General features: G+C 36.1%; 1 protein-coding gene across 15 annotated transcripts in view; it reads right to left on the reverse strand.

The window, feature by feature from the left end:
• The window catches only part of ADD3 (adducin 3), a 128455-nt gene that overhangs the window by 35634 nt on the left and 64889 nt on the right, over positions 1-27932 (reverse strand). For 3 of the 15 annotated variants that reach the window (XM_057735612.1, XM_057735606.1, XM_057735608.1), the window contains exon 2: positions 4414-4461. The exons of 8 other annotated variants lie outside the window; for them this stretch is intronic. The gene's annotated coding sequence lies outside the window, so the exon portion shown is untranslated. Of the gene's footprint in view, positions 1-4413; positions 4462-12333; positions 12439-21375; positions 21395-27932 lie in introns of those variants that run through there. 4 more of the 15 variants (XM_057735609.1, XM_057735602.1, XM_057735605.1 and 1 more) reach the window with 3 other exon arrangements.

Here is a 27932-nt window from a genome sequence, read left to right on the forward strand (position 1 = left end):
ATATCAAGCATAAGGAAAATTCTAGCTTTAAAAATTTTATCCAAATATTTATTCAGTAACTATCCAATATGTATGTTTAAAGAACATTAGGTTCAAGACACAATTAGATGAAACACTTTAGAATGATAGCTTTTGAACTTTTTAAAAATGGCAATCCACAATAAGAAATACATTTTATATTGCAATCACACACAAATACATGAAACAGAACAGGATACTTTCCCTTACTATGTGGTATATTCTGATATTTTCTATTTTAATCTCTTCCTTTAAAAAAATGTTGGTCAAATTGATTCATGATCTACTAATAAGTTGTTGTAGTCTACAGTTTGAAAAACACTGCCCTAGGAACTGTAAGTCATGGTCAGATGGGAAATAGAAAGGAAAAGAAGAATGTGTGTGTGTATGTGTGTGAGTGAAGAGTGAGAGAGAGAGAGAGAGAAGGGAATAAGAAACGATTCCTTGATTAAAAAAATTATTTATGGCAGATTATAATAACAAGATTCTAGTGCTTTGTGGGATAACTACATCTTCCTCCATTTGGGCACTTAGAAAGTGCCATCTGTATTACTCAATGTCAAGGGTTTTTTCCCTTCATTTTGCTTGACTCGTATCTACTTCTAGTTCAATTTTCAAGATCTCTTTGCATATGTCTGTAGTCCCCACAACAGCAGAGTACTCCACAGCAGCGGCTGAACTGAATTATTTTACTATATCACAACTCCTTCCAAATCAATCTGGTTTGTGTTACTTCTAGGCTGGGCATGGTAAAAAAAAAAACAAAAAACAAAAAAACAAAAACAAAACTCCTATGAAAAGTTATTACTTATAAAAATTCTTTCTAAACTTGAAATTCTTGGTAGTTTTAACAGCTTTCTCTAGAACATAAACAAAAAGATGGTTGTGCTTTCAAGTACCAGGCCCAGTGTTTCGTATTTAAAACAATAATGGGGGGGGGGGGGCGGGGAGTCAAGGAAGGGAGGGAATACGGGGATATGTGTATAAAAACAGATGATTGAACTTGGTGTACCTCCCAAAAAATAATAAATAAATAAAGTAGAAAAAAAAACAAAAAAAAAAAACAAAAAAAACCAATAATCAAAGATATGCCAAGACTTCAAAGCAGCATATTTGGTTAAAAACAACAACAGCAACAAATGCTGGTTTATTTAGTTTTTCTTGATGAAAGTTACCATAAAATTGTGAGGGTATTTAAAGTTCTAGAAAACAACCTGGACTCTGCATAAACTACAACAAGCCACATCAGATTGACTGGTGAAATTTTATTCATTTTAAACTGTAAAATACATGAACTCCTTTCAACTGCTAGCCAAAATTTTATACACAACTGACATGGAAATTGATAGATATGGAAAATTGAACTAGAAGTAGATAAAGTCAAGAAAAATGGAAAAAAATGGCATTGAGTGGCACTGAGTAATAAAGATGGCACTTTCTAAGTGCCCAAATGGAAGATTTAATTACCCCACAAAGCACTAGGATCTTATTGCTATAATGGCTATTAATTCTATGAGAGCTCTCTTGTACTGTTTTATTTTTTTATTTTTTTTTTAATTTTATTTATTTATTTATTATTTTTGGGGGGTACACCAAGTTCAATCAACTGTTTTTACACACATATCCCCGTATTCCCTCCCTCTTGTACTGTTTTAGACTAGATACAAGGAACACATTTTACTGATGAGAGGAAACTATACTCAGAGGTATTGAATAATTTTTCTAAAGCCACAATGCTGAAGTATCAGATATTGCTATAAAATCATAATAATGACATTTATTAGTATTACCATATCACTCGCAGATTGCCCCATGGTCAAAATTTACTCCTCACATGAAATTATGAAAAACAAGGCCCACCATACACAGTTTATGCAGGTATTTTATAAATACTATTGACTGGGAGGAATAGGCTATAAGGAAAGCCTAAAAAATCCTAGTGCTTGTAAATAGATTTAATGTTATGATTGTCTAACAAGCACAGAAAAAAGATGTACAAATGAAGTAGTTGTATAGTGGTGGTCTGTGTAACTTAAATACCTAAGGGACACATTTTCTTTAAAGATTAAGAAGTACTTACTAACATATTACCAGTAAATTGATTTGTTTTTTCACTTAAATTCTTTGAAGGTTTTGAAGCAAAAATTAAGAGAACAACCAGTCCAAACCTCTTGTTTTCCAGATTAGATAACTAATGAAACAGGTCTTCACAGAGACATGCCAAGATCATACACTTAACATCATCAGGGTGATCTAAGTTCTCCTAGCTCTTTATGCAACACAATGTTGCTTCCTCATAATTGGTCTTCTTTTCTATCAGTACTTAGCAAACCAGATAAATAAGGTACATAAAGACAAAGAGCATTAGGAGATGGGCAGACTAAGAAGCTTAATGAGGTAGGCAAAGATGAGTGGTACCATAGGAGATCCCAGAACATTCCAAACAATTTTGAGTTCCAAACAAAGGGGAACTACATACAGGGTAAGGGCCCTTAAACTGGCTCAAGTCCATCTGAAAATAACACCACATGGGCAATGATCAGTATTTTAGAAGTTGTAACTGTTAACCTAGCAGATAACTGCTATGTCTTAATTAGAAGTTATCAGAATGACACTGTGCCCTGGGTAACAATAAATTATGTTCAAGTTTACATTTTTATCTCTGAAGTTAATTTAGCATAATTTGGAAGAGTTGAGGGCCTTTAACCATTTATAACAAAACAAATCAACCCTTGGAAAAAGATTATGCTGTTAGTAATTCCACTGTATAGATTAAAAAAATGAGATTTAATAATTTTCCTTGGACTACCAAATGTTCTTCAACAAACAAGGAATTATTCATGGTTACAGATCTTAATTAGGTGTGGAAGAGTTGACCAAAAAAGATGGAACAGCTCAAAGGATCGTTATTTTCCAGAAGTACTGAATATATACTGCTATTACAAACTTACTGTCTTTACTGGGGCACCCGAAAATATATTATAGATTTACAATACTCAGCACTAAAACAGAAATGGTAAATATTATCAAAGTAGTAAAATAAGTCTTGTACGGCTCTCAAACTGATTTAAATGTGGGAATTTAACTCTCTGTGGCCTATTGCCAGAATCCTAAAATTGATCTAAATCATTCTTAAATTTCTGAATCCTATTTTGTTCTTCTGAAATGACTTCTGTTGAGTATATCTTTAAAATAAAACTATAAACTCTAAGCTTCAATATAAAAGTCTAAGAAACAATGAATCTACAGTTGATTAGCAAAAGATACTACTAATCTGGGCCTGAGTTAAAAACCAACTTAACTCAAAAAACTAAACATAGAATACCATACGATCCAGCAATTCCACCCCGGGTATATATCCAGAAAAATGAAAACACTAATTTGAAAAGATACATGCAACCCAATGTTGAAAGCAGCAGTATTTATAGTATGGAAGCAACCTAAGTGCCCATCAACAGACGAATGAATAAAGAAGATGTGGTTGTGTGTATATATGTATACACACACAATGAAATATTACTCAGCCCTAAGATAAAATGAAATTCTGCCATTTGCTGCAATGTGGATGGACCTAGAGAATATTATGCTTAGTGAAATAAGTCAGACAGATAAATACTGTATGATATCACTTATATGTGGAATCTAAAGAAAAAAAAAGTTACAAATGTATATGCAAAACAGAAACAGACTCACAGATACAGAAAACAAACTAGTAGTTACCAAAGGCGAAAGGGAAGAGGAGAAGAACAAATTAGGGGAATGCGATTGAGATACAACCTGCTATGTATAAAACAGATAAACAACAAGGATATATTATATAGCACAGGGAATTACAGCCATTATTTTGTAATAACTTTTAATGAGGTACAATCTGTAAAAATAGGGAATCACTGTGTTGTACACCTGAAATTAATATATTGTAAATAAACTATACTTCAATAAAAAATCTGACAAAGTCAAGGAATAAAATGCTAATAATAATACAAACTAATAACATTAACAACAGCCCGTTATGTTTCTAAGGGTCTTGTACTTAATGGAAGTTGATAGCTGGCTCAGCATACATTAAAAAAAACAGATAAAAGTATCAATTGGAGGGCCAGCTATGAGAGTACTTTGGTTTCAAACTGTTTTATAAATAAAAGTAATACTGCTAATTAAGATAAACTACCTTAGCAAATATGAAAAATATATCCTGTGCTTGTATAACTGGAACACAGTAGTGGTTCTACATAACCATAATACATGTTCAAGCAGGTGCTCGCTAGGTCACACTGAGCAGGGTGATCCAAAGACTAAAGGTATTCACTGCTGGACAAAGCATAAAATGAATCTAACTTCTTTCTTACTAAGGTAGCAATAGTCGATGAAGAATATTTTATTGATCAACATTACCTGTTGCAAGGAACAGTGAGCTGGACTTCTGTATTTGAAGAGTAGGGGCTTGGGAAAACAGAGAAAGTCACTTGCTTAGACATTGGTAGGGGTGGAAATAATCTTCACGGGTAACTTGAAAAAAACTTTCATTATAAATAGGTCAAATTTACCAACTGTAATGGACACACAAGGGACAGAGTTACAAACTTGAAAACATGTACCAAAAGTTCAGAAGAAGTGTATTTTCTTGAAGTCTAAACTCAATCACTTTTTAGATTTAGCTCACATTGTTCCCAACATGAATCATCTGGAAAAGCAAAGACTGATTTTTAAGTATATATATATATATACACACACACACACACACACACACAGTCTTGTAAAATGATGAGTAAAACAATCAACCATAAAGAGACGCAATCTCTCAAGTATCTTGCAGAATCCGAAACACATGGCCTCAATGCCTTTACCCTCCTTTCTACGAAATATGATGAACGTTCTGTACATATTCCCTCAATCATCATTTGTCTTCAACATGGAGTATATTTGGAAATGTTTGGGAAAAAACCAAAAGGTGGATTTTTTTTTCCCTAAGAGAAAGTTGACAGAGAGCAGCGGACTGATTACTCAAATATGCCTTTAAGACATTTAGTTTCTGTTATTAAGTCCCTTGGTATCAGTGAAAATTTTAAAATTGAGATCCAGGAAACTGTCCAGAACTTAACAGCTCATGATAAATGAGAGATTTTAAAAAGTGGAATCACTGGAGATTATGATTTTTAAAGAAAGAGTCATTGCTCTCAATTTAAGCAGATACCTTAAATCTTTGGCTCTTTACTAGTTAGTAGTCCTGGAAAATAGCTTTAAAAAAAACTATTTGTGCAGCACTGAGCATGAAAAATTTAAAGCCTCTGCTTTTGACATTTTCTTGAGAGCAATGTTTGAGGAAAATTCACCCTTACCTATTACTGCATATCTACTCTGAAACTTCATGAAAATTTTTCCACATTGAGTATCAGATACAAGTAATACATAAACCTTAACTCCCTCAAATTCCAATCTTACATATACCTATTTTTCAAAAATTCTGAACTCAAGAAATTTTAGTTCCTCGCTCTGAAGAAATGAAAATGATCCTCCAAAAGTTCTATCATATAGTACTAAAAACGAGTTGAGTTGCAAAATAAACATTCACCCAAAAGGCTGGTCTAGAAACCTGAATTGTTATTGTGGATGGTACTTCTAATGATCCACTCCTAATGATCATCGTGACCAGTGAGGGGCAGGAGGGAGGCTGGCACAAAAAATATGAGGCAAAGTTCCATATTTTAAAAATTGGAAGAAAATATACAAAAAATGTTAAAGAACACAAGGTATGAGTAAGTTCTAAGAGTTCATTATGATCTACTATTTCAGGTATCCCAACTAAAGATTTCTGGCTTTTACGATTATAACTTACAAAATATAGCTGCAAAAGTCAATCCAAAAGCTGTAGGTAACTCAAATACATCGTTACTGCAAAGAAGTCTGATTTGAAGGAGTTCCTACCTCCAGATTCTTGTTAGTAAGGAGCATTTCAAGATCATTACAACCTCATCTGTTTTCTTTCTATGGAAAGTCTAATACTGAGTCATGAACATTTATTAAGCATAGGTAATAGTGCTTGAAGATCATTTCCAAAAATACTAGTCATAACCTGCCATTTAGAACTCTGATAACGGTTTTAAGTGGAAGTCCATGAAAAGAGATGTTTATCAACCTAAAAAATCTGTTTTTATAATAAAAACATCTTCTTTTGTGGAACTAGCTTTTTCAAATGAATCATCCTTTAAATCTAAAGTTTGATATTACATACTGTACTGGGTTGAATAGTGTCCCCTAAAATTCATGTCATTACCTCAGAATGTGACCTTATTTGAAAATAAGGTCTCAATTTGTAATCAAATTAAGATGAGGTCATACTGGATTATGACAGGCCTTAAACCCGATGACTAGTGTCTTTATAAATGAAAAGTAAGAGAGATGTGGACACAGAGACACACAGGGGAAAAAAGCCATGTGATGATGGAGGCATAGACTGAACTGATGCAGGTGCAAACCTAGGAACATCAAAGATTGCTAGCAACTACCAGAAGCTAGGAGAGCATCACAAAACAGATTTTCCCTCAGAGCTGCCAGAAGAAACCAACCCTGCTGATACCCTGATTTTGAACTTCTGGACCCAAGAACTGTACAAGAATAAATTTCTGTTGTTTTCAGTCACTCATTTTGTGGTATTCTGTTATGGTAATCCTAGGAAACTAATATACATACTGTTTCAATGGAATTTCCATCCTAATAATACCTATTTTTAGGAGGCATTTTACCATCACAACAGTGTGGATAGACAGCACACCTTTGTAAAATCAAAGTCAGCTCTTTTGAAATAACTGAAATCAACCGAATGACACTTGATATGCATAAGGGCAATGCAACACAGATGCCTTCCACAATGACACAACTTTTGCAAACTATTACATTAGACCAAGAAACAATGTTTCCAAGAAAATCTGAAGCAAGAAGATATGAATGTTCTTGTCATATTCTCAACAGAGATTTCTTTGTAAAACTCCATGAAGATTCACAACGAACCTCAACCACAAATTAAAGATGCAGTGAGCTCTACTGCTTCCATCATTGCTGAAACACTGTTAAAGCAATTATCAAATTATAAAATATTCCAGTCTGATGGAATGTCTTCTCATTAATCAGGAGTGGATTTAAGAAGCCACTCACTCAGTTTATCAGGTTTCTTGCCGTGTGTACATATAAGCTGCATTTCTGCCTTTCTTTCCACATTTGGGACCACTAAACCCTAAACTGCAGATTTACCATCATGCCAGGCTCTGGGCCCCCAGGATTATGAGAAACCTTAAGAAACTAGTTTAGCAGCTCAGCATCAAGTTAGTCTTGCTGCTGCTCCCATTCTGATGTTTGACTTTCACTTTAGCAATACTTTTATCTGACTGTTAATAATCAAACTCTGTTAATCTCTTAGCCACTCCACTCACTTTAGAGCAGCCTAAATCCCTTTCTTGTTCTTCTATCAGGTAACTCCAAATACTTCCAGAATTGAAGATCTATGCCTGAACCCTCTTTCCCAGGTCTCAGTCTTAGACCCTTCTATCAGTTTCCACTATTCCCTGAGGTAACCTGATAGCTCACACCTTGGCTTATAGTCGGGGATTTCTGATGCCACGCAGAATTCCCTGGTATTAACTCCCCATCTAGACATCTACCAACTGTCACCCTTTGCCAAAACACCCTGTGCCTATGCTCCGCCTACTGGACAGGGTTTGAAACCTACACCCAACCTCCCTTATACTGACAGTCCATACACCTGAGCTTTTTCCTACTGCCTGTTGCTAGGACCGTGCCCTGTCCTCAAGAGTCTGCCTGGATTCCAAATCTTTGTCAGGCATTCAGCCACTCCAACTCTATTACTGACACCATTCTTCTTAGTAACTTAGCTTTTGTGTTTTTCTATTAAACAAATTACATCAGCATTTTTTAAAACACAATTTTTGATGAAAATATGTTTTCATGGGGAGAGAGGGGTAATGGCCAGTAGTCAACATTTCCTGAGCATCTACTATTACCTAACATTGTTTTAAGAAGGCAGCATGCTTTAACTCATTTAATCCTCATAATAATCTTAGACAGGTAGGTGCTATTACCATGCTCATTTTACAGACAAAAAAAACAGCATACAGAAATTACATGTTCAAGGTCATATACCGATATGTGTGCAGCTATGATATAAATTCAAGCAGAAGGGCTCCAGAACCTGTGTTCTTAACCACTACACTATATTGCATCTATACCTTCTACTACCCTCATCCCCATCCCTAAATGCCAATGACATTTTCAAATTTTGAGTCACTTCAAATTTATACCTGTTAAGATCCTTTGGTAAATGTTTCCAACTCCTCCCCTACTCAGCCCCAAATCTAAGTCCCCACCTCTAAGGTGAACTCTCTGACAAGATATATGTTTTCATAGATTGTATTTTCTTACAATGAAGTTTACCTGAATGTAAAAGCATGAAGTACAGGATGTGACACTCAGGAATTTGATTATTAAATCAATAATAAACTAATAAAATCCCCTGGTCATTCACCAAATTTCATCTTCTACAATGTGTAATCTAAACTACAACTATAATTGTGAGCTTTAGAAAGAAGCAAGGGGAGTCCTCTGGATCCTAATATCTAGATTACACATGCCCAATTATTTCATCTAGAACTGTGTTGGACATTTACTGCGATATAGGCTTGTTGATTCATTTAAAGAGGTCCAGGCTCTGACCTGGTATAAAATAAGATTTAGCTTTACAAAGTATGCCTAGTTGATATGAATAAGAATCTTGAAAATGTGTGCACACATTTTGATATTTTATGACAATTCATATCGGAGAAAAGAGATTGAGATTCCTTTCTGACACGAACATTTTAAAAATTCCTTTAACTAAAGGTTTTGGAAATAAACTAATTTCAAAAGCTACTGTACATTAAATAAAACGTTAAGTTTTATGAAAAAGAGAAATCACCTAATGCCTCAAGCACTAGTTTCTTGATTTTTAGGAGTTTGCAGGTATGCATTCAGGGTTAAAAACACACACAAAGTAAGTTTTCTTGGTGTGTGCTTTCATAAGAATTTAGTCATTTATGCCATTTTTAAGCTTTCATGGTAATTCATTAGAGAGAGTAAACTTTATGACTCAGCTTTTTGTGCCCACTCACACATGCCTGAAGGGCCCACTTAAATTGCTTGCTATATTTTAAATTCGGGCTTGGAGTAGGATTCTTGTTTTTCTGAGGCTCACAAAGACTAGACTCACAGCTCAGTTTTATGGTGCCTATTTAGCTGGACTTAAAGCCTACATCAAGTACTTGATTGTCAAATAAAAAGCAATCTTCATGGAGCTTAGTAACTTACCTAGCTCTCCAGAGTTTGGTAAATATTTTGTAGCTACTTTTTATCTCTGTTGTCAAGGAAGGGTTCTATAGAGTTGTAAAGTATCATTTAAAAAATCTAAAAGGTAATATGGATACTACAGTCCTTCAGGTTCATGGTTACAGCTGAGAAGCACAAAGCCACCTACCATAATTTTCCAAATGCACCATTTTCGTAGTCACTCCCTCAAGTTTTTGTTTTGTTTTGTTTTTGTTTTATTCAGAATCGGGCTGGGGGTTTCTAAAATTCAGGCTCTGAAAATAGGATGGAAAAGGCTCTAAGTATCCCCCACAGACTGAGAAAAATGATGACGTTCCCAAACAAGAGCCACTTCCCTGATGTTTTGCTCACCTTATTTCTCACACACTTGGACAGTTTTTCCTGCTCATCACCATCCATTCAAATCTTAATTCACACTTTGCAGTCTACTCAAAAACCAACTCCTTCCATGATGGTTTCCCTAATCTCTTCTATCAGAATTAGCCTCCCCCCACCCCTCTTAGTGTTCCCAAAGCACTTTATCATAGTCTGTGCTGCTTTTGAATTAATTATGTCTGTCTGCCCCAGTAAATGGGCCAACATCTTTTTCCTTTCTTTACCGTCCACTTACAGTCACTCAATAAGGGTTTAATAAACTAAGTGAGGTGAGTAGGGCTATTAATTATAATATGCCATTCTCTAGTCTTAAACTAGAGCACAGAATTTAGAGCAACTCTTGAAAACTGGGCTAATCATGGTTTGATCAGCAAGGCCATGTACCCAAGATTGTTGAGGTAATGAATACTGTGACCTGTGTGTGAAATATCTTAAGCAGACTGAAAAGCAATCACAAAAAAATGCCAAGGTATAAAAAGACCAATTAAAAAAAAAATCTATACCTGCTGCTGTGTTCTGAGACCAGATACAAACAGTGTTACAAAGTGTCATTTTAAAATAACCAAAAAACTACTATTTATCCAATCAATCAGTAAACACTAATTTGCTGCTAGGTAAAGAGTATAAAGAGATACAAAGCACAGATCCAGGTTCTGCCCTTAAAGACTTTCCATTTTAATTACTGAGAACTAACATTCTCTACTAAAATTCTCCATGGACTACATGGTAAGAAAACTGACAGTAAAAACCAGTTTATGCCAAATGCCAAATGAAAGATAAACGTAAGATATCCAAGAGTTGTTGAGGAATGCTGATAAATGGAATTCTGGATTAAGATAGTAAGGGAAGCTTCCAATGAAGAGGTAAGGTCTGAATTTCATGATGTATAAAATGAGGTGATTTGAAATATATGACCTCTGGGCTTACCTTCCAAATCTGAAATTTTATTGTAGGCTTATCACATAATTATAGTAGTGACTTGATATTAACTAACTACCCCAAATAGAGCTTTCTTCTTAATCATCATGAAAGTAACAGCTTTTAAAAAGCCGTCAGTCCCCAAGTAAGCAATATTATCAAATTATTTAAAATATAAGTATGCAAAACTGAATGTGATATACCTCACAAGAAGGTTTGATATACTTTGTAAGAGAACTTGAGTCGGAGGCTTTTTTTCTTTATACCAGTTTCTTGGTATGGCTTCCAAAATTCAAAACAGGCTTTTAAATGGACATTTTTCATACCCGAAAGATCTATTTGAAATTATTTAACTTATTCTTGTCTCTCTGTGGATAGGAAGTGAATAGAGTAAACCTGCAAAAGTTCATCACCATTATCAAAGCACTTTCTTCTTTGTTCTTTTTAACTGTCAAGGCTTTTGTACCCAGCAGTTACTGATGGTGAAATGTATTCTGAAGCCCAGCCAAAGATTTTTTTTTTCTTTCTTTTTTTTCAGGACAACACTCAAAACAAAGCAAATATTGGCTTAGTTATGACACTTGTTGTTCCAATACATTAATAGCCTATTGTCCACTGTGGTTGTCTCAACAAGATAATACATTGAAAAACAACGTTTCCTGATAGGAAGTGAATTCCCACTGTGTGTCACAGGACTCTAGCCAAAAGCTGGGCTCCAAAGGAGAAAAGCAGTCCCTTCTAAAATTGCATACATAAAAGACCAGAGTAATGATTAGACTTTTTATTCTCTCTCTTGTTTAGAAAGGCTTTCTGCTTCAGCTCAAACTACAATCTATTTGGCTGATTTTGCTATCATAGGACTGTTTTTCTAAAATAGTTTCGAATGTTTTAGACAAAGTTTGTTCAACATCCTGTAGCTAGCAGTATCCTGTATATTTCTAATTCTGGAGAATTTCCTTAGTCATAAATGCCACAATGAATAAGGTAACTTGACAAGCAAGATATTGGGATGTGTCATTAAGACATAGTGTGACCATTTTCAAGGTTAGTTACATACAAGCAATTGTTTAAACCATTATAATATACAAGGTGCAATAACTGCAACAGTAGGCAAAAATTGGGGCTCAATTAATTCATGCATCACAAATTGTTTATTTCATTTAGAATTTGATTAGTGAGAAACTGATGTCACTAGCAGATACACACACAGAAGAAGAATAACTGACACTGCCCTAACAAGACAATAACACCCCTTTTAAAATACTGAAAATATACTTTTTTTTCATCTATTTTCACAGACTCGAACCTGAAGGACTTTCCCCACCCAGTTCTACTTACCAGCGGATATTGGAAACCTCCAACAATGGAAGAAATAAAAACAGTTGTCATTTTAGTAGATTCCAGTGTAACTGTGTTATCTAGGTACTCCCACCATTTAATGCAGTGCTTGGCTCCTAGAAGGTCCTCAAAACATTTTGCTAAACTGAACTATGTCAAACAACTGATAGAAAAATTAACATGGAATACTAGCATTATTTGGATAACAAATAACCTCTCAGGTTTTAAGGAAGTATACTTATTCAAGGTATGTTAAACCTTCTGCTAAGAAGCTAGGGTCACCAGCACACACACACACACAGACTCCCCTACCTCCAGGCCAGGAAAATGTCTTTTTATCTTCCTGTTGTATTTATAGAAATCAAATGATGAATTCTTATTCCAATTTGCTTTCAGGACAGCTGTTATTTGACAAAACTGTAAGTATAAAATTGTGAAACAGGCAATGTTAAATATCCTACATGTGATACATCAAAAATTCCTGCTTCTGTTACTTTATAACTTTGCTGTGTAACTTGATAACTTTGCTGGATGGATGGTAGTACACAGTTCACCTCTAAGGCTGCTTTCTCAGCATCAAATCAGAAAACTTTAGTTATGTTAAGCAACATCAATTTTAGCATTCAGTGAAACAGCGAGATGGATTGGAGGGCTAGAATGTGAAAACAATTTAAACAAGGGGACTGAAGCCAAGTTTCAAAGCCCTTAGGATTAACTTTGAATGGCTGGATTCATTGAAACTTACAAAGATCCATTTTAAAAACAAACATCACCTCACTCAGAATCTTCTCCTCAAGTATTCAAGCTTGATAAAATAGATCTGCTTTTACTTCTGGAATGGTTTTTATACTTGCAAAAGTGATTTTTTTTAGAAAAGGAGAGTTTATGTAAAATATAATATTCAACTTCTCTCACTCTCTTTTTTTTTTTTTTTTTTTTAACATTTTAAAACTCAAATAACTTAGGCCATATGGCAGGTCAAACAAATTACAGACCACACAATATATACAAAAGGTGTTTTTAATTTAAATAACAGAAACTTTCATACAATTTGGGTTATATAGCTTAAGTCAATATTAAAAAAATACTATGTAACTATTACAATTGGAAGGGACATTAGAACTCATCTATTCCAGGAGAGGGTTCAAGATGGCAGAGTAGGAGGACATGCCCTTACTCCCTCTTGGAAGAGCACCGTAATTACAACGAACTGCTGAACAATTATTGAGAGAAAGACACTGGAACTCACCAAAAAAGACACCCCACATCCAGAGACAAAGGAGAAGCCGCAATGAGATGGTAGGAGGGGCGCAATCGTGTTAAAATCAAATCCCATAAATGCTGGGTGGGCAACTCACAAACTAGAGAATAGTTATACCACAGAAGTCCACCCACTAAAGTGAAGGTTCTGAGCCCCATGTCAGGTTTCCCAACCTGGAGGTCTGGCAACGGGAGGAGGAATCCACTGAGAATCAGACTTTGAAAGCCAGTGGGATTTTATTGCAGGACCTCCACAGGACTGGGGGAAACAGACTCCACTCTTGGGAGGGGAGACAAAAAAGAGTGTGCACCAGGATCCAGTGGGAAGGAGCAGTGTGACCCCACAGGAGACTGAACCAGACCTACCTGCTGGTGTTGCAGGGTTGCCTGCAGAGGTAGGGGGCAGCTATGGCTCACCACAGGAACAGGGACACTGGCAGCAGGGGTTCTGGGAAGTGCTCATTGGTGTGAGCTCTCCTGGAGTCCATCTGCCATCAGCCCCACCAAAGAGCCTGTAAACTCCAGTGCTGGGTAGCCTCAGGCCAAACAACCAACAGGGTGGGAATACAGCCCCACCCATTGGCAGACAAGCAGATTAAAGTTTTACTGGGCTCTGCCCACTCAGCCCTACGCACCATCAGTCCCTCCCATTATGAAGCAGCACTAGCCTCTTAGATAGCTTCCTCCACAAGAGGGCAGACAGCAGTATCAAGCAGTATCAGCAGTATTTCATTCTGTAGAACTGAAAACCACAGCCATATTTAAAGATAGAGAAAACGAAAAGGCAGAGGACTTTGTACCAGATGAAGGGACAAGATAAAACACCAGAAAAAACAACTAAATGAAGTGGACATAGGCAACCTTCCAGAAAAAGAATTCAGAATAATGATGGTGAAGATGATCCAGGACTTTGAAAAAAGACTGGATGCAAAGATCGAAAAGATTTTACCAAAGACCTAGAAGGATTAAAGAACAAACAAAGATAAGCAACACAATAAGTGAAATAAAAATACACCAGAAGGAAGCAATAGCAGATTAACTGAGGCAGAAGGATGAATAAGTGACCTGGAAGACAGAATGGTGAAAATCACTGATGCAGAAAAGAATAAAGAAAAAAGGATGAAAAGAAACGAAGACAACTTAAGAGACCTCTGGGACAATGTTAAAAGCATCAAAATTCGCATTATAGGGTCCCAGAAGGAGAAGAGAAAGAGAAAGCACCCAAGAAAACACTGGACGAGATTTATAGTTGAAAACTTCCCTAACATGAAAAAGGAAATAGCCACCCAAGTCCAGGAAGCGCAGAGAGTCCCAGGCAGGATAAACCCAAGAAGAAACATGCCAAGACACATAGTAGTCAAATTGATAAAAATTAAAGACAGAGAAAAATTATTAAAAGCAACAAGGGAAAAACAACAAATAACATACAAGGGAACTCCCATAAGGTTAACAGCTGATTTCTCAGCAGAAACTCTGCAAGCCAGAAAGGAGTGGCATGATATATTTTAAGTGATGTAAGGGAAGAACCTACAACCAAGAATACTCTACCCAGCAAGAATCTCATTCAGATTTGATGGAGAAATCAAAAGCTTTACAGACAAGCAACAGCTAAGAGAATTCAGCACCACCAAACCAGCCCTACAACAAATGCTAAAGGAACTTCTCTAAGCGGGAAACATAAGAGAAGAAAAGGACCTACAGAAACAAAAACAAAACAATGAAAAAAATGGTAATAGGAACATACATCTCGATAATTACCTTGAATGTAAATGGACTAAATGCACCAACCAAAAGACACAGACTGGCTGAATGGATACAAAAACAAGACCCATATATATGCTGTCTACAAGAGACCCACTTCAGACCTAGGCACACATACAGATGGGAAGTGAGGGGATGGAAAAAGATATTTCATGCAAATGGAAATCAAAAGAAAGCTGGAGTAGTGATACTCATAACAGATAAAATAGACTTTAAAATAAAAAATGTTACAAGAGACAAGAAAGGACACTACATAAAGCTCAAAGGATCAATCCAAGAAGAAGAGATGACAATAAAAATATATATGCACCAAATATAGGAGCACCTCAATACATAAGACATGCTAACAACTATGAAAGAGGAAACCGACAGTAACACAGTAATAGTGGGGGACTTTAACACCCCACTTACACCAATGGACAGATCATCCACACAGAAAATTAATAAGGAAACACAAGCTTTAAATAACACAATAAACCAGCTAGATTTAATAGATATCTATAGGACATTATATCCAAAAATAGCAGATTACACGTTCTTCTCAAGCACACATGGAACATTCTCCAGGATAGATCACATTTTGGGTCACAAATCAAGCCTTGGTAAATTCAAGAAAATTGACATCATATCAAGCATCTTTTCCAACCACAACGCTATGAGATTAGAAATCAATTACAGGAAAAAACTGTAAAAAACACAAACACATGGAGGCTAAACAATACATTACTAAATAACCAAGAGATCACTGAAGAAATCAAAGAGGAAATCAAAAGATATCTAGAGACAAATGACAATGAAAACACAACAACACAAAACCTATGGGATGCAGCAAAAGCAGTTCTAAGAGGGAAGTTTATAGCAATACAATCCTACCTCAAGAAACAAGAAAAATCCCAAATAAACACTATAACCTAACTGCACCTAAAGAAACCAGAGAAAGAAGAGAAAACAAAACCAAAAGTTAGTAGAAGGAGAGAAATCATAAAGATCAGAGCAGAAATAAATGAAATAGAGACAAAGAAAACAACAGCAAAAATCAATAAAACTAAAAGCTGGTTCTTTGAGAAGATAAATAAAATTGATAAGCCTCTAGCAAGACTTATCAAGAAAAAGAGGGAGAGGACTCAAATCAATAAAATTAGAAATGAAACAGGTGAAGTTACAATGGACACCACAGAAATAAAAAGCACCATGAGAGACTACTACAAACAACTATATGTCATTAAAATGGACAACCTGGATGAAATGGACAGATTCTTAGAAAGGTATAAGCTTCCAAGACTGAAGCAGGAAGAAACAGAAAATATGAACAGACCAATCACAAGGAATGAAATTGAAACTGTGATTAAAAATCTCCCAACAAACAGAAGTCCAGGACCAGATGGATTCACAGGTGAATTTTATCAAACATTTAGAGAAGAGCTAACACCCATCTTCTCAAGCTCTTCCAAAAAATTGCAGGGGAAGGAACACGCCCAAATTCATTCTATGAGGCCACCATCACCCTGATACCAAAACCAGACAAAGATACTACAAAAAAGAAAATTACAGACCAATATCACTGATGAATTTAGATGCAAAAATCCTCAACAAATACTAGCCAACAGAATCCAACAACACATTAAAAGGATCACACGCCATGATCAAGTGGGGTTTATCCCTGGAATACAAGGATTCTTCAATATATGCAAATCAATGAATGTGATACACCATATTAACAAACTGAAGGATAAAAACCACATGAGCATCTCAATAGAGGCAGAAAAAGCTTTTGACAAAATTCAACACCCATTTATGATAAAAACCCTCCAGAAGGTGGGCATAGAGGGAACCTACCTGAACATAATAAAGGCCATATATGACAAACCCACAGCAAACATCATTCTCAATGGTGAAAAACTGAAAGCATTCCCTCTGAGATCAGGAACAAGACAAGGATGTCCACTCTCTCCACTACTATTCAACATAGTTTTGGAAGTCCTTGCCACAGCAATAAGAGAAGAAAAAAAAATAAACGTAATCCAAATTGGAAAAGAAGAAGTAAAACTGTCACTGTTCACAGGTGATGTGATATTATACATAGAAAATCCTAAAGATTATCATCAGAAAACTACTTGAGCTAATCAATGAATTTGGTAAAGCTGCAAGATACAAAATTAACACAGAGATATCTCTTGCATTTCTATACACTAACAATGAGAGATCAGAAAGAGAAATTAAGGAAACAATCCCATTCACCATTGCAACAAAAAGAATAAAATACCTAGGAATAAACCTAACTAAGGAGGTAAAAGACCTGTACTAAGAAAACTATAAGACACTAATGAAAGAAATCAAAGATGACACAAATAAATGGAGAGATATACCATGTTCTTGGATTGGAAGAATCAACATTGTGAAAATGACTATATTACCAAAAGCAATCTACAGATTCAATGCAATCCCTATCAAATTACCAATGGCATTTTTCTTTACACAACTAGAACAAAAAATCCTAAAATTTTTATGAAGACACGAAAGAACCCGAATAGCCAAAGGGAAAAAACTGGAGCTGGAGAAATCAGACTCCCTGACTTCTGACTATACTACAAAGATTCAGTAATCAAGACAATATGGTACTGGCACAAAAACAGAAATATAGATCAATGGAACAGGATAGAAAGCCCAGAGATAAACTATGGTCAACTAATCTATGACAAAGGAGGCAAGAATATACAATAGAGAAAAGACAGACTCTTCAATAAGTGGTGCCGGGAAAATTGGACAGCTACATGTAAAAGAATGAAATTAGAACACTCCCTAACACCATACACAAAAATAAACTCAAAATGGATTAAAGATCTACATGTAAGGCCAGACACTATAAAACTCCTAAAGGAAAACATAGGAAGAACACTCTTCAATGTAAATAACAGCAAGATTTTTTTTGATCCACCTCCTAGAGTAATGGAAATAAAAACAAAAATAAATAGTGGGACCTAATGAAACTTCAAAGCTTCTGCACAGCAAAGGAAACTATAAACAAGACAAAAAGACAACCCTCAGAATGGGAGAAAATATTTGCAAACAATCAACAGACAAACAATTAATCCCCAAAATATAGAAACAGTTCATCCAGCTCAATATCAAAAAAACAAACAACCCAATCAAAAAATGGGCAGAAGACCTAAATAGGCATTTCTCCAAAGAAGACATACAGATGGCCAAGAGGCACATGAAAAGCTGCTCCACATCACTAATTATTAGAGAAATGCAAATCAAAACGATAATGAGGTATCACCTCACACCGGTTAGGCATCATCAGAAAATCTACAGACAATAAATGCTGGAGAGGGTGTGGAGAAAAGGGAACGCTCTTGCACTGTTGGTGGGAATGTAAATTGATACAGCCACTATGGAGAACAGTATGGAGGTTCCTTGAAAAACTAAAAATACAGTTACCATATGACCCAGACCCAGTGGGATTGCTATCCCACTGCTGGGCATATACCCAGAGAACAGCATAATTCAAAAAGACACATGCACTCCAGTGTTCACTGCAGCACTATTTACAAGAGTAAGGACATGGAAGCAGCCTAAATGTCCATCAACAGATGAATGGATAAAGACGATGTGGTACATACATATAATGGAACATTACTCAGTTGTAAAAAGGAATGAAATTCGGACATTTGTAGAGACATGGGCAGACCTAGAAACTGTCATACGGAATGAAGTGAGACAGGAAAACAAATATCGTATTTTAACACACATGTGCAGAATACAGAAAAATGGTAAAAATCAACCGGTTTGCAAAGCAGAAATAGAGACACAGATACGGAGAACAAACATATGGACACCAAGTGGGGAGAGTGGGGTGGGGGGGATTGGGGTGAGATGAATTGGGAGATTGGCACTGCCATATATACATTACTAATAAGAAAAAAAATATCAAATTGTACACTTTGGATATATACAGTTTATTGTATGTAAACTGTATGGCAATAAAAGTTCTTAAAAAAAAAAACTCGTCTATTCCAGTCTTTCATTTTATATTCAATAGGTGGTAAAACTGAGGATCAAGGGGGTTAAGTGACCTGCAAACAATCTCACACTCTAGTTACCAGACTTTGAAACCAAAGTTATTTCATTAATCTGCTGAAAAATGACTCCTAGGGCAGTCTTACCTACTCATAAAATTGCTGGGACAGTGGAGCCTACCTTTGGGGTTCTAGCCAGAGAAAGAGAAGTTGGTGGGGGTTTTTCCATTTCCACACAGCACTACAACCCCTTTCCAATAGCACCTAGGTTCTGGGTTCTGTCCCAAAATGGAGGTAGAAGAGAAGACTGATAGCCTAAGTATATCTGATAGAAGGAGAAAGGGAACAACTTGGAAATAATCCAGGTATCTATCAAAAGATGAATGACTACATAAATTATAGTATATCCATCCATACACTGAAGTACCATACAACCATTAAAAAAATGAGGTAGATACATAATGGTATGTGTAGTATAATTTTATTTAGATTTTTAAAAAAGATGTCCATTCATATTCATAGAAATTTCCTGGGAAAATAAAGAAGACACTCCTCACTGGGGCATAGGGCTCAAAAATTAGGGTGAGAAAGAGACATTTTGTCATATGCCCTTTATATTGTTTCATCTTTTTACCATGTGCATTTTTTTAAGTTATAAAATCAATACTTTTTAGATGTACATTAAAGCAGAGAAGAGAACTTCTGTAGAGCCCTGGGAAAACTCAAAGATGGGGTCTATCAAGGGTAATTTGATATTCTGCATCTAATCTACATGACACACAATTTATTTCTCTAGAAAATACTTCCTAACACTCTTCATGTCATGGTATGTGTGTTAGTTTTCACAAATACAGTATGCATAAATAAAATTTGTATAGCATACTGGAGTGAAGAGAAGGGGATTTGGGGGCAGCTATATAATAAGGCTAAGTAAAAAAAAAAAAAAAATCACTCCATTTTCTTTATATTACATAATTATTACAAGAAAAATAAGATAGAGTATTATTGGAGATATAAACTATTGACTTTCTACAAAAGTTCCAAATAAAATCTATCTAGAAAATCTTCTAATTTCAATATTTAACAGCAAACTAGTTGGCAAGCTTTGCTCTGGAGCAACTATAAAAGTCTAGGAGTAACTATTGATATATTCTCCTAGAGTTCAAAGGGACAGTAGAGGTCATCTAGTACAGTGGATTGAAACATATTTTTTAAATGAATCAGAACAGAAAATATAGCAGTGTTTCTTTGCGCTGTTAAGAGAAATTTATTTTAGAGGTTAAGTGGTGTGTATGTGGTACATATACTGGGTCATGATGCAAAATATATTTTGAAAAAAAAGACTAAAAGCCACTTACCCAAGGCTATACAACTAATAATTGTACACTGATTATAGGCAATGTTTAATAAAATGTCTACACAACACCTGTGGCAAGAGGTTCACCTAGTTCCAGCTTGAAAATTTGTTTTCTTGTTGAGGAGATAGATAATTTATATACCTAATTCTACTGCTCAGATATTAAACAGTAAATTTCCAAAATTTCTGACATACACACTTTATTTAAAACAAACCTTTCATTTTCATGTCATTTGTAAGAATGATTCTGGGCTAACAGCTAAACATTTTTTCCTGAATTCTAATACATTCCCTTTAGCATCCCTGGAATAGGCATGTGTCCTTTACCAAGAGAATTAGAGTATTCTCAGCTGGAAAAGGTCTTAGAGAGCTAACTCAAATTCCTAATTTTGCAGATAAAGAAACTTGTGTCCAAAGTAAAAGCCTCCTGATTCCCAGGCTAGTGCTTTTTTCTATGAATACCATGCTTTTACTTCATTCTTATATCCTTGTGCTGTTAGAAAACAGCAAAACACATTACTACTACCAAAGAGTAGTAATTCAGCCAAGAGGAAGCTGAAGCAAGGAAATGCTAGGGAGTTTAAATCCAAAAAGGATGACACGATGTCACCCCTGCAAGCTTTACAAAAATCTGCTGTTTTCAACATGCAGCTTTAGATTTCAACTAAGGCAAATGATTCAACTTGCTTGTACTGAATGGGTATGTCTGCCCCACAAGGGGACACAACGAACACACAGGAGAGGAAGACAACAGTACAGACATCACAAAGCACAGCCTCTCTCCCAACATGCCCACTTTAGTCAGTGCATAATTAAATACTTCACAGGCATTTAAAACCCGACTTCAAACAGAACTCCAATATGTGAGAAGAGCAAGAGTTAGACCCCATTTGCAAAGAAATATTGCTGAATGTGGACCTCAATGAATAACAATAAATCTCCTATAGTTCAACTTACCGTTCACGTCACAAACTCTAGAAAGAACACAGAGGCACAGACAAGGCATGGAGCAGAACTTTGGGCTGCACCCTTCCCCAACTCTTCTGACAAATACCCAGTAGCAGGAGGACAAAGCATCATTATGACAGAAATAAAGGCTCTTTAGATGCTGCCTTTTTTTAATTCAATGAACCCACTCTTACACACAAAGTTCATGTCACAATGTCTTGAAATACAGTATTGCCAGATTATGCTATTAATGAGTTCAATAAATTCAGTGCAAAACACTACTTTAAGCATTTTTATCTTAAATAGTTAGTACATTTGAGAAACTACCAGTATTTTCCTTAGTCAAGTCATCCTCCAAACAATTAAGAACAATTCTGTAAACAGTTCAAGGGGGGTAAAAAGCAAACTAACAGGAAAAAATTTAGTTGAAGGATAAAGCCACAAACTCCTCCCCAGTAAGAATACTGCACATTGCTAGCAGGTAGCACAAAAGTAACCACCTATCTTACCTATGTTCCCTGCTAAGCTGTGAGCTATCAGTATTACAATAGACAATTTTGTACTTACTTATTAAAAAGAATGGAAGCTGCTGTACATTTCTTAAGCTGGTTTTTGTGTGGCAATTCTGATGCAATGCTGCCCTAAAAATGAACTTTGTTTTAAACAGTGAGATATCCACACCGTGCGGTTAGAGCAAGGGTGGAGCCCACTTTGGGGGAAACAACACACCCAGCCAGACTTCAGAGAGAGCAAACTGCACGTTAATGTTGCCACAACATTTTTCAGTGCTTCAGAGTCAAAATTAATTGGGTTAACCCTCTTCAAAGAAATGGGGGAAAGTTCATACTGGTAGATCAGCTTTCCTGCCATGGAATGAAATACAGACATTTCTTTTTTGTGAAGAAAGATAAAATGCAAGGTAGATCACGCAGCTCAGCCAACAGAATGTTAGGTGGAAGTGGACTACTATAAAGGAAGTCCAATCATGCCAACTTCTAAGTTTAGCAACAGCAGCTTCTGCATATCTCAAGGTGTCAGCAACACTGCTCTAGATCTTGACTTTGGCCTATGTGGCCAAGACAGGGGACCTTAACATGGTCAAGCATTACCTATCCTTCTCTACCAATGCTCTAGTTCTCCTGGCAATGCACAAACAATAAAAGCATTCTCTTATCAACTAATAAGCAAGAGTTGCCTTCAAACATAAGGGATCTGATTTATGCTTTGAAATACTATTGAAATAAACACATAAAAGGGGAAATTATTTTGATGAAAATCATTACTATGCATACTATCCGTTAAAAAATTTTGCAATCACCCACTTTTTCAAGTGATTCCATAAGTTTTGGTTTTGAATTTTTTTTTGATTTTTAATTTTTTTCTGATTTATTTCTTAATAAGACATTCAGTAGGATGTATATGTACTGTCTAAAAATCTTTAATAGTGTTTATAATTTCAGTTATTGAAATTATTATTAAACATCCGATTAGTGTTCAAAATGATTGTAATAGTACTTTCTGTATGCACATTCAGAGACACAACCAATAGTTACTTTTAACTGAACTGCTATAACTCATGAACAGGTTTCTCAGTAGAATACACAAGCATGTAAAAAATAAGCTATATAATCATTTACATAGAATTTAAAACAAACAATGGAAAAAGCTTTGGGAGAGGACCAAGAAAATATTTTTAGTGATACATGTTGTCACATTACCCTCTCCAACTGTTACTCCCTCACAATGGAACAATAAATCAGTCTGGAGTACTGAATATTTCAATATCCTGAGAGATGGCCTAGAACAGCCTCTTTCAGCATCCTGGGGATAGGTGCTGACTGATCTAGCCTTTTGTTGGATCATGAGGTCACTCTCGATATATGATAAGTTAAGCCATTCCAAAATCCTCCTCTCACTGTCCAAGTGCCTGATATAATTATTTTTTCATCCATATATGTAATTATGAATCACCTGCTACCATCCTTTGCTCTTCCCCAACTAACCCTCAAACTGAACAACTCAAAGGTAGCTGTTGGAATATTATATTTGAAGAATCCCATCTTGATACTTTTTGGATTTGCACTGCTGGAAATGTCTGTTTTCAAGTCAAACTTCACTTTCACAGCTGCAGAGGAAATGACAAGAGAAGAAAAACACAGCCAATACATATCAGCAATTAATTCCATCCACAACTGCCCAGCTGTTTGTGCATGGAAGAATCAGTCTGTTTCCTTTTGGGGCTTTCACCACTGAAAATTGATACTGCACATTCAGAGACACAAGCTGTTTGTAACATGTCAGGAATGTGCACAAGATCACACAGAGTTGAAGAGACAAAATGAAATCCAGATCTAGTTTTCTTAGGACTTGCAAGTATCATTTCATAGAAAAAGAAAAAAAAGAAAAAAGAAAAAAGAAAAAGAAAGAAAGAAAAAAGAAAAAGAAACCATAAAAACACCTCAATCACAGAGAGAGCAAAGTACACAGAAAAAAATTCTCCCATCTAAATATCACCCTACCAATAAGGAGGAAAATCTGCCAATGACATCAGATTTAGAATCAAGAATAGGCACTCTGATTTATTGGCACAGACAAGGTGTGACATTCTTCCGAATCCACATGCCCCCAGTACGCTAAATCCAGCCAATACTTTTTGGACTACACAGCTGCTTGCCCAGTGTGTAGCTAGTCTTCAAGAAAAACAAAAACAAAAACAAACAAATAAAAAACCTTATAAATGTGAAAACTGTTGGGAACCAACAGCTTTCACCACAGTCATGCAGAAAAGCAAGTTTTTCTTTGTTAGTTCAGACATTATTTGGCACCTACATACACCTGCCCATTTCAGAGATTCATGTAAATTTACAGATCCAATCTTCCAGGGTAACTCTCAAGTAATCAAATTTCTCCTTTCCTCTCCTCATCAGTTTTGTGGATTTTAAATAAGAATACTCTCTACTGAGTGCCAGAGACTCACGTGCAACTTAAGAAGAATTCTATCCCCTTCTCTCTCTGCCTTCCAACTCCAAATTTATCTCAAATGTCTGTTTCACTTAAATCTTGTGAAATGTCATTTTGCTATAGTGTATTTTCAAACATACAATAAAGTCAAATAACCTTGTTTTCAGCATGTAAAATGACTTGTGATTAATTACTGTCATGAAAGAGAAAAGAAAAAGATGACATAATTCAAAATATATTTTAGCTATTTTACTGTTTTTTTTAAATGTGAAACTAGGTATCCCATGATTGAATTCATTGCTCTAAGCACTTCCCCTCTCCCCTTTTGCTGCAGAAGAGTTCATGCACTCTTAATGCCAGTATATTTTCAAACACAACTTGGATGGTACACTCAATTTGGGCACCACTAGGGGATAGGGCTTAACCAATGAAGAGAAGAAAAGCTCTCTGCTCCAAGTATGAGAGCGACATTCTGTAATCATCAGAATGAAGATGCTCTCAAGTGCCAGAACTCAAACTAGCACAATGAAAAGCTGTCTCCAACTAAAGTGCTGTGAAAGCATGAAATGTGATTTGTTAAAGAAATATAAGGCATCTCAAACAAGTGGCAGACTGAAAACAAAGCATAAAACCAAAAAGGGTTTTTTTCCTTAACAAACACCATCTGACAGAGGATACATCTAGGGTAGGAAAGGGGAGAAGAAAAGTTTAACCTTTGGCTGATGGTGACACCAATGTCTAGAAGTATGGTATAACTATTAGTGACTCAAACAGGCACAGGATGAACTTTGCTTGGTAAGCTTCAGCTCTGTGGGACACTCAGACTAGTTTGAAATGTCTAAGGGAAGGAATGTCCCCACCTACAAGGTTGGCTAAGGGAAGAAAAGGTCTCTCTGAGCTGTTTAAACCAGGTCACTTAAACTCATGATAGTCTAACTAGAGCCTTGGGTAGCATTAACAAAGACTATTCAAGAGAGGAGGCTGGAGATATGAAATTGTCAGCACATTTTTAAAATTATTTTTCCCCTCAACAGTTTATTACAATATTTAATACTAATATATATGCATTTACTATTTTATTCTTAAAACTTTTACACATATAGCAAATTTGAAATTTCACAATGAGCGCCATGTATGCACTAGCTAGATTCTATCATTAATACTGTACTATACTTATTTTATCAAATATCTCTTCAACTACCCATTCCTCTTTCCATCCATTAGTCTATCTTACCTTTTGTGCATTTTAAAGTAAATTACAAGCATTAGTATACTCCCCCCAAATACTTCAACATGCATATCATTACCTAGAGTTCAGTATTTGCTTATTACTTATTTCTTTTGATGTAAAACATACATACAATGAAATGCAGAAATTTAAGTGTACACTTGTATAACCCTAACTCCTGTCAAGATATAGAACATTACCTTCACCCCAGAAAAGTTCTCTTATGTCTCTTCCCAGGCAATCTCCTCCCACATTCCCAGAGGCAATCACTGTTTTGATTTCAAAAGTGATTTAAACAACTCCAAGTAGTCATGTCTTCGCAACCTGTGCATCAGAACATTCTCCACTACACCACATAACTTATACTTGGCTGAACAAAATGATCAGATGTGAACCAAATAGATGGAAGGAGCCTAAGAAGAAATCATAAAGATAAAAGGAAGTGTAAACTCATCTGCTCCAATTACTCAATTTCTTAGGTTAAGGAAACAAAACTTAGAAAGTTTTGGCTGCCTGTACCAGTCATCCAACTACTCAGTAATTTATTGGGTAAGCCTAGTCTAAGACTCTTAGGCAGCAGCTCTACACTTCATTTCAGGGTGAAGAGAACAGAAACTTTGGAGATAATGCTAGTTCAGAGGAAGAGCGCAACCACTGACAGGCTATACATCTTAAACAAGTACTCTGGTTTTGGTTTTTTTAAACGCCTTTGAGTCTTGGTTTTCTTATCTGCAAAACAAGGACAACCTTAATTCATAAAGTTTTATGGATTGAAACAGATAACCTCTAAAGTGCCTGGCATATAGTAAGTGATCAAAGGAAGGAAACACAGGAAGTAGAGGGAAAACTGACAGTACGAAGCACAGTTCAAGAATATGCGCTTTCCACATATTGCTTCTAAGTGCTTGTGCTAGCCCAACATTTGCTCTCATTTTGCATATATATGCAAAGAAAATAACAGCACTGAGGCAAGCAATTTTTCACAACCGAAAAAAAAAAAAAAAGGCTATTCCTTTTCTGCTTGCCTTTATGACAGAACTGGAATGGTGGGGGGAGAGGAGCAGACTTCTGAGTTCATAGTGACTATATGCACCTTATATCTTTACCTGCCTTTGTATAAACAGCTCCCTTTGCCTGGACTGATCTTCCTTTTACCCACCAAATGAGAAGGTCCAGTTAAAACCTAACCTACTTTCCTGATCTACTCAGAACAAATTTAAAGCTCCTTCCTCTGTGTTTCCATAATGCTTTAAACAACAGCATTACAGAACTCCTCATCCCAACTGGCTGCTTCCATGTGTTTCCTCCACTTGAATGGGAGCACCTCTGTATCCCAAAGCCTAGCACAGAGCTCAGCACATTGAAACCATCCATAAGTATCTGCTGAATGGATATGCCTGGGTAAAAGGGTATTCGGTTATGAGCAAAGTAGCAAAACAACTAAGGCAGAACACTCACCAAAAAGGAAAGCAAAGTGCCAGAAAAATGGGGGCAGGGAGATGATCATAGGGCATGTCAAAAGGCATGAAATCTAAAAAAAATTAAAAGCCAACTCTGTGTAAACTTTTGTGTTCTCAGAGAAGTGACTGTCACTAAGCAGTTAAAGTGCCACTGGAATAATTCAGACTGCTGTGTGCTATCCCACGTACCACCCTCAATAATCCTATCAGGCAGTACTATCATGCTCCTTTTATAGATGAGAATACTGAGACTCAAGGAGGTTAAGCAAATAAGGTCACACAACTAGTGGCAATGGAGATAAAAAGCACAACAGTGATTTTTCATTACAAGTCATTTTCATATTAGGCCAATTTTGCACACAGTGTGGGATGGCTCTGAGTTTAAGAAAACCCAGACAGTTGAGAGGCAACCAAATAGTATAAGAGATTCAACAGAGGGAGCAAAAGTCAAAGGGAGAGAAAAAGGCCTATACAAAAAACAAACCAAAGCTGAGGCGATGAGAGGTTGTGTGAGTTCTATGTAGGAGTTACCTTCACAGAACAGTCCACTGCCCGGAGTTATGAAACATAAGTCAGAGATGGCCCTAGAACATGTAGGAGTGTGAAAGAGTAGCCCTTACTCTCAGCATGGCTTTTTTTCCCCAAACTAATTGTTCTCAGAAGTGATAATACAGCATGGATAACTCCTCGATAAAAATGCTGACCATGGTGTTCATGCTTCAGAAGATAATGAGAGACTCACCAAGCTGGTGAAATGAACTCTTGTCTGCAGGCATCTCTGGCTACATTCTGTAGTTTTTCCTTTAGGAATACCCTGCTTTTGCCTCCCTTGCAAAGATGGATTTATGGAGGAAAGCCTCATAGAGGCCTCCACCATGAAGTTTAAAGCCTCAAGTCCCACGGCCCTATGGCTTACC

The sequence above is a fragment of the Hippopotamus amphibius genome, chromosome 5 (assembly GCF_030028045.1).
Source record: "Hippopotamus amphibius kiboko isolate mHipAmp2 chromosome 5, mHipAmp2.hap2, whole genome shotgun sequence".
Lineage (NCBI taxonomy): Eukaryota > Metazoa > Chordata > Mammalia > Artiodactyla > Hippopotamidae > Hippopotamus > Hippopotamus amphibius.